Below are 9,518 nucleotides of genomic sequence, written 5' to 3'. Positions count from 1 at the left end.
TGGTTGGAGGACTTGTTAAACTAAAAGAAAACATGTACTGTCCCCATCTTTGCTTTGTAGTCGAGTCAGTTTGGGTTTGGAAGAAATAATCAACATATTTTAAGTAGACCAACAACTAACAGCATTAAATGGTCCCTTCATTATTTTTACATGTGATGATATACATCTAATGTGACAGGCCCTGTCTATATTGTCTCAATATATACTGTAACTATGTTGATTGGGACTTAGAAGAAAAATGTAACAATATCCTCAAGCCACCAAAATCACATTTCCTCTTTGTTAAGGTCAACCAAAAAATAAAACTTTAGCTCTAATTATGTTGCAAAATATCACAAATGTATGTATCCCTGCTGTCTCCTTTAAATTACAGTTTAAATCTCAAAGAACTCAACTGGATGTCCCCTAAAACAGTCAAAATTAAAATTGATTCACAAGAAAGTGTTTTCTCTTAGGTGTGTATTCAATATTCACCTCATGCCCACTCAGATTTATCCTTGAAGGGCTGAGATGTGATATAGAACCGCTGGAGTATAGTTATGTACATTTCTAAGACAGTGCTGAATTGAACATGTATTGTAGTGCAGTGGTGGCTGTGGGGTTCATTGCAGTGAAACTGTAAAACATAATTAAAAGGTAAAACACAGTAAAAGTCAGAACTAATAGAAGCGATATACATGTGCATTTATACAATGTTTTTTGGACAGTCAGTTCACCTGAAGTACAACATCCCACTCGTCAGTTCCTCCTATTGTTTAGTTTCCCAGTGCTGTATGATGTCATGCTGTACATTGCTGGAGATCAGCGCTTTCATTTTTGCTGCAGCTCCCCCATGTGGTAAACACGGTGAAGTGACTCAACCAACAGGTTAAAGAGAGGTGAACAGAGCTGACAATGTTTCACAATATTTTGCATCTCTTTAATGTGATGCAGACTTTAACGTCTTCATGTTGTTCACATATTGTGTTTAATCACATTGGTGATTTTAAAACCCATTTAAATGTGTAGTCTACAACCACCTATGACCGATGGCGTGTTATACTGAGACCAACACAAAGCAACTGACACTTTTAAATTAAATTTTAATTTCAGACTCCTTATTTTAATATTCTGTGGAGCCTTGACCAAATGGCAATAATCACTGTACATGCCTGTAAGTGGCTGAATAGTTCCCTCTGGTGTCTGTTTGCTGTCAAAGTATTAAACAGTATACTATACATGGTAACAGCACTGCATAAAGCCAACATCAGACTCATTTCTCAGACCTTCTCCAATGTTTAGAGAGTCAAAAAAGTTCATTGTGAGACCATATTAAAGAGGTGGGAGTTTGTAAAGACACAAAAAAAATATTCAAAGTTCTCTCTTCTTTCTCTTTACTTTTTCTCATACCCACTCATCCACCCACAACGAGAAGCACCACCATTACACTTGGCACATTTGCACTAAAGCATGTGATAAACAAATAAAAAACCCATGGAAAATATTAATACTGTGTGGTCACTTAGCAACTTTATAATAACATATTCTTTTTACTGACTTAACAGGAACACCTAAAACACAGTATTTGCAGCAGTGTAGTCACATTTTAATGGGATGTTTTTCTTCCATTTCCTAAAATGACTTTTCATAAAATAATTTGCCAGAGCTAAAAGCATGTTGCATTTCTCTCATTATATTTAGGGAAGGAGAGAGCAGACTATGAACTCACAACCACTTTATTGGGTAAAAAATAATAACTTAGTAACTGCAGTGCTACCTGGTGTGATCCTCTGCTGTTGTACACCAATGTATGCAATTATCTTGTGCATACATTGGTTGTAAAGAGTGGTTATTTATGTAACTCTTTCCTTTCTCTCATTTCAAACCAGTAAGACCATTGTAAACAATGGTCATTTCTTCCAGAGAACTGCCCCTCACTGGATATCTTCTTTTCTTGGACATTATCGGTAAACCCTAGACATAGTAGTGCATGAAAATCCTGTTTTTGAAATCGTCAGACCAACAACCAAGTCACGTTTATTAAAGTAACCAGAATCACTTTCATTTTCACTCTTGCTCACATCCTGTTTTTAAATGTAATATCAGCACTGTCCATGCAAGATACAACCTTTTTCAATGTGTTTGACTATTATTTTAATTGGTATACCTTTCATTATTTACTCTATTTACTCTAGCTTTAAAAAAAAAACAAATAAAACTTTAAATTTCACCCGTAATATAAACTCGATTTAGTCAAAAGTGTCTACGCCACGCTCGACAGTAGAGTAGACAAAGAATCACATGGTGCTTGTTCCTTTTCCACAATCAATTTTCAGTTTCACACACAAGAACAAACACTAAAAGCAGCCTCAAGACCTTTTCACCTCAAAAATCGCCTGTGCACCCACAGGTTCATTTACTGCACAAATCTGTAGTAAATGGTCATATTCTCACACCTACATGTTCAACTTTAACCCCTGAAAGACATCTCTTTTTTTGTCTTATTGTATAAAGTATAAAGTGTGAAGGGCATTTAAAATTTAGAGAATGGATTGGATCCATTTACCTTCTACATTGAAGAATAACAGAATTATAGTTTTAAACACAATGTGCAGATTGAAATATTATGAAATCCTTTTGTATTCTGTTATCAAATATCAAACATTATTTCCGGCAACCAAACAATATTAGAATAACTGATGTTTGGACGGACAAAACATGCTTCTGAAGCGTTTCACTTTCAGCAGCAGAGACAGCAAATCTGCAATAAACCGAGAGTGAAATGCAAAGACCTTTAAGGGTCAAACAGCGTCTCTGATGGAATATCAAGGAAAAACACAAATCAACCAACAGGAGGAAAACATGTTATGTGTGAAATGCTGGCTGAGGCTGACAGATGGCACTGGTGTTCTATCAAATGCTCTAAAAAAAAACATTTAAGTGTGCATAACTTCCAAAGGCAGTAACACCCCCACAAGCATATTTAAAATCTTGCAGTGCAAAGCATTTAAGAAATAGTACAAGCACATTAAGACTCCAGGGTTTGAGATTGTAACTGTGGGATACTGAACACTAATATAAGATGTCTTTGTTTGGGCCTGCAGTGTCAGAGGAGGACATTTAAAGGAGGTTTGTATATAAAGTCCTGACTTTTGTAGGCAACAAAAATAGTTAGGCATTCTTTTAACATTAGGACAGGATGGTGGTGTGGTACGGAAACTGTGACTTTAATTGTTCTACTGCTTTATCACCATAATGTGGTTTTGTCCCACATAAATTAGCATTAGACTGCAGGCTGAGGACACTATAGCATAAATTGTATGTTCCAAAAATATCACCACGGTCCATATGTAGCAACTGGGGAGTGAGACTGAACTATAAAACTCAGATTAATAAAAATAACCAACACTGTGGAAGGTTGAGACTTTAAAGTAAACTGTACTAAGTTGTTGTTTTTAAACAACGACTGATTGCTATTTGAGGATCAAAAAGCCTCCACAGTAATCGCGACTCATCAAACAAGGCCACATTTTTCCAGTCTTCAGCTGTCAAGTGTTGGTGAGTGCCCAGTGCAGCCTCGGAAGGCCTGTTCTTGACAGGAGCACTGTTACATCCCATTCGCCTCATGTTTGCACTTGTTTTTCATGAGATGCCTCTCTTCTCAGATCTTAAGGGTGGTTATCGGAGGTGCAGCGTCACTGTCAGCTCCAACTCTGACATCTCTCTTTAACAAGGTGTTTCCTTTTGTGGAGCTGCTGCTCACAGGGTATTTTTAGTTTTTGGCTCCTTCGGTTTGAGAAAATCCGAGGAGATCAGCAGTTTCCAAGTCACCGAGATCACATTTCTATAGTATATATAACATTTGTTTGAAACATTAACTGGAGCTCCTGATTTACTGTCTACATGATTGTATGCAGAATTGCTGGTGCGTGAATTAGCAACATGTGATCCCTGCAAGGCCAGTGCTTGGTTTGTAAAATGCTTTTACAAATACTACAGCTGAATTGTACTGTATATTTAAGTATAGGGTTTTGTAAATTGGCCTCTGTGTCAGCTACCTGCAGGTTGCGAGCTAAAAATATGTAAGAAAAACCTTTAGCTTTTCGCTTTCAGGCTGTGGTCAAGCTAGCAGAGATGCAGAACTAGTAACCACAACATCATTAAGCACACAAAATGTTTAACATGCTGCATACACCATCTCAGTTTACATGTCAATGTGTGCTCAAGGTAGAGATGGGTAAACATCTAAGCATCACTTCAGCATTCCACTGCATTATCTCTAAAACTATAAGGCTGAATTTGGAAAAAGTACAAGAGCCAAGGACTTCTTTTAATACCTAAATTGCTCTTTCACTGTTGAATGAACTTGACATTTGGTGCAGACATTCATCTCCCCCCTAAGGTCAAGTCCATCCAACGGTGCACGAGCAATTTAACTATTTAAAAATGTTTTTTTAAAAAAACTAAAAAATCCTTGACTCATATACATTGCTTCACAGTTTTAGAGATATTTTAGCAAAGTAAAGGACTGTTACAATACATACATTCCATAACTGCAAGAAGACAGGGTTGTTGTTGCCTGCAAATACAAACTGTGTTTCCCACGAGTGCAAAGTAGCAACACCTGTATGTGTTAGTCAACTGTTCCTGCTGCTGCTGCAAGTCAGAAACACGTCACACTCAGTCCCAACACCTACACCACATTTTGGTCCTGATCTGGCCCTTCCGACAGTCGTGTGTGCCTTTCGATTTGAGGCTGGTTTGAACAGATTATCTGGTCAAATGATCCTGGAGTGTGAGCGACGAACAGACGCGATTATAACATCATTGGATGCATCAGAGTCTTCCTGATTTCAAATTGTAAGTATTAAATGTTTCATATTTACAACTGCACAGCGACTGGGGCGTGAGCACAACACCGCAATAACCAATGAGAGTGCGTTGACTGGGAAACGGTACAAGCCAAGTTGATTCCGTCTTCTCAGCCATGACTTCATCCACTGTTTTTTTGCATTTATCTACACAAAACATCGCGTGCGCGCACACACACACACAACAGCTATTAAGTGCCTCCATGTCTGTTTATATTCTTAAGCCACGTTAAATCAAGCAAGTTTCTGTGAAATCTAAAATCCCTGAAATCGTTTTATTAAATGCAAAGTGTGTGTTCCTGCGTCTTGACTGGATTGTCTAGTCTGTGCTTTCTCGGGATTAAAACATTGAAGATCGGTTTCAAAGTTCGATGCGTCTGTGGTCTCCCACGTTTTTAAAATCAAGTCAAATTTGAGAATCCTCTAGAGTGGGGGCCGGCTTAAATCTATTAAAGAAAAACTGACAAAACCAATTCACAGTAAAGTGTTCATCAGACCACTGCAATATACCAACACAACTCAAACATCTGTTATAGGGCAGAGCAGTTTATAAGGATCTATTCTCCTAGCCTTTATGAGTTAAAAGCAGATATTTTCACTAGCTTACTGTGCTTTTGTTCATAAATCTTTATTTAATGGAACTGAATGCAAAAGTATTTAACATCCGCCAGTGCAGATGTCCAAGAGCAGCCCACTTGGACTGCTTTTTTGTTGGCAGACTGTGTCTCATTCACCAATTATTCTGTTCTATATTCCTTTATAAATTGTTTTATCACGCTGTTCACCAATATACAACAGATGCTGTAAGTGGAAGCCATGAACATGCATTAAGAAGGGAATGTTCAGACTGTTTATCAGTATTATGTATAACTCAATTTATAACTTAAATCTTTGCATCAAGAATCCGTCCTTTGACAAAAAACAATCGGTGCTCTCTTCCTTCAGTGCGATGCGTTGTATAGTTGGATGCAGACAAAATAAGCTCAATGGACTGTTTAATTTATTTTCACCGTGTAGACACTGAGCTGTGAAATTGCAGAACAGCAACCGAGGCAATACGGAGACTAAGAGAACATTCACAGCGCAGAGGGTCTGCCCTCAGAGCGTACCTGCGCCACTCTTTTCTCTTTCATTTATGCTGTTTGTTGTTGTTGTGTGACTTATGAGTGGGCCACTAACTTTTAACTACACACACACACACACAGGCATAAGTCTGTACGTAAAGGGAATTTCCGAAAACATTACACATTACCTGTGCGACATCTGCATCTAATCGCACATGGTCTCATAGCGCAATAATTATTAGAATTTATGATCGTGAATTCAATGCCCAACAAAGGCTCAGCAGATGCAGCCAGAGGCTTCGACAGCAAACAAACTGCCATGCAAAGGCAGATAGCGGGCAGTTAATCACGGCCAAGGTCAAGAAGCTCTTCCAATTTTTAAAAACATGAAGCACCGACCCACATATGTCACGACCATTTTCTTTTTGTTTGCTGGCAGTCCTTGGATTCCAGCCACGGCAGAGGATCTCACCTCACCTCTTCGTCATACATCTCTGGCAGTATTCATTACTCTGTCCCAGATTCATCTGAGCTCCCTGTTGACAGTACACCCATTTCATTTCCAATGATCACTGCTTTTCACCTCAAAGAGCATGGGCTGTAATGGCCCTCCAGCAGCAGAGCAGAGCAGAGCAGAGCACTAATATGACTCAGGAGTTTAAAGACACATTTATGCTGCTGCATTCCCCGTCACAAGGTGAAGATGACAGCTTGTGACCAATTAACCTCTGAAGAAGAAGATTTTGGCACATGAAACAAAACATGCATGTAATACGGGACTTTAATTGCGCAACAATTATAGACAAACAGTGCGTCTTTAAAAAAGATCAAGGGGACCATTAAGGATCCGACAGAAAATGACTTCCATAATGATATCAGATGTGGGACACAGTGGAGGGAAAACATATTTCAAAAGGTTTGGAGAAAATCTCATTTGGCATGCTCAAGTCAGTGGCAGTATCGCTCAAGGGCATAGGATGAACGATGTCATTACACCAGCATAGTGAATTTGATTGGTCACAGCTCATAGCAAAACGACCTCAGAGTACCTCCCTCATTTGTGGTGGGGCTGAATTAGATCAATGAATTATTTAAATGAGAACATTACCAAGGGGATAGCATACTATTGTCAGGTAAAACGGTGCACACTATTTATGTTTAGTGTATTGGCTTATACATTACATCATGCAAAGGTCTCAGAGCATTTTGTGTTGATTTTATGTCAAATGCTGTAATCATTGGCATTTGGATTGGACTGTAAGTTGGTCAATGAATTTAACTCACAGAGTTATTTTTGTGTTATTTTTAAACTGCCATCCATGTTTTCTGGATGTGTTCCAATAAAGTGATTGATAAATAATTGTACTGTACGGTCATTATACGAAAACAGCAAATCTAATGGTGGCCTAATCTTTGCGTACTGTAGCTGCAGATGAAACAAAAATGTGTGTATTGTGTTAGAATAATAAAAATAATATTTAAGATTTCATATTCATAATAAAAATAGCAGTTGGAAGCCATGAACATGCCTTAAAAGGGGAAGGTGCCTTATCATTAATGTTCAGACTAAAACAATAAAATGTACAAGTCCATTTATAACTTGAATGTTTGCATCAAGAATCTGTCCTTTGGCATACATTTAATAAAGAGTTACAAATGACACAATTTAGAAGCCGTTTTATAAAACAATACAATTGGGAATTTCATATGTGCAAATGCTACTCTTGTGCAGTCACACCTTTCTGCATACAGTACGAGAATTAACACAGGCTGGTTTCTGGGTTAAAAGTTGATAACGCATTTGCATGTCTTTGTTTAGAGAATTCACACTTAGAGTTGTGCATGCAATAACCACTGAAACCCTTTTGGAAATTCTGTTAAGTGGGGGTGTTTACTATCGGTGGACCACCATTTCCCACACAGGAAATGACAGCTTTCCCTGCTACACAACTGGCACATATACTGTGATCACAAGTGAAACCTACCCACATTCTTTTCTTGACTCTCCTTGCAGCGTCTGCAGCGTGTGTGTGTGTGTCTGTAAGAGCGTGAGTGTGTGTGCCAAACACATGCTGAATTACCAACTGTCTGTTTCTGTTTCCTCAATAAAATCATTTCACATACTTAATACTTCACATAAAATAGAGTTAAGCCATCCTTTTACAATGAAACAATATCTCAAATAAATGACACATACAGTATGTCATTTTATTCTTTAATAAATAAGTCAAAAGTTTTAGCTTCGTCACACTACTTGAATGTCGGTGGACATTTTCGTGCCGTGCTGCATTTGGACGTGCTGAACTCTGAAAGATCAGCAGGTGATTTTGTATGTCTCTGGATAATCTTATAAATGGTTTAGAAATCGAGGTGCCCGCATAATCTGTTCATCAAATTACACTAATCTTAATCCTGCTGCGATAATTCCTCAACTGCAGCATGCGAATCGGATCACTGTCACATTTATATTTCTAAATTCAGTCATTAAAAGCTCCAATAACAACGGTTTCCATAGTCAAATTCAGGTTAGACAACTCCCACTAAAATGAGAACATATATCACTGTATATATATATATATATATATATACATACATATACATGTACATTATTTGTGTGAGGTATTGTGTGTACTTTTGCCCTCACCTCATAATTAAGAACGCAGCATTGTTCCTCTTGTACGGCATTTGAAAAACACAGGATCCCTTTGACCATTTTTATTCAAGAAATAATCAGCCAGAGCTCCCAGACCTTATTGTAACTGCAGCGTCTCACTATAAAAACGTACACATATTCTGACCAATTGCTACAGAATATAAATAAAGCAATGCATATGCGCTTGCCATTAAAAACAAGCGTATCTGCTTGCATCGTAGCTGACTGCATAATACTGAGACTCACAGTTAATGAGACCTCAGGAAACAGTAGAACAACTTGTCCCATAGTTGTCAAACAGATGAGTGCACTGTCTTTGTGGGTCAAGTCATTTGCTTTGTGACATGAGATAACTGTATGAATACAACACATGCGACTTTTAATTTTGTTGTGCAATGCCTCGTTGTCACAATGACAATAACGATTGTGAATAAAATAGAAGTTCTCAGGCAAGATGGAAACATTTGTTGCACTCTGTTGCAGCCTGAATGGGTTCCAAGCAGTTGGTGACAATGATGTCAGTGATCCATGAAAAGTAACACCTGCTCCTTTCACAGACAGTTGTCTCCAGAAATTGGAAGTGATGTTTTGAGAACAGTAAAGGGCTCGTCTGACAGAATGGGCATTGGTCGCTAATAGACCATAATGATGTGCTCTTGCAACTTTAGCATAAGCTAGACTAAGTGCTCTGAAATCAGACATAATTATGGACGCATTAGCACAGCGTTGCCTTGCAAAGTGCCACTGAAGCATATGTGAAAACAATTAAGAGGTGTTTTCTTGGCACAACAAAGGACAACCAATCATAGGAAGTGTGTCTCTTGGTGCTTTGTAAATTTGAATAGCATAATAATAATAATAATAATAACAATAATAATTACAATAGGTCCTCGCACCACTGTGTGAGTGCTCGAGCCCTAATAATAAAAAAAAACCTGAATGAGACACAAT

The sequence above is a fragment of the Solea senegalensis genome, linkage group LG2, assembly GCF_019176455.1.
Source record: "Solea senegalensis isolate Sse05_10M linkage group LG2, IFAPA_SoseM_1, whole genome shotgun sequence".
In the NCBI taxonomy this organism is placed as follows: Eukaryota; Metazoa; Chordata; class Actinopteri; order Pleuronectiformes; family Soleidae; genus Solea; species Solea senegalensis.
The sequence above is the reverse complement of the archived record's forward strand: the minus strand, read 5'-3'. Positions refer to the sequence as shown.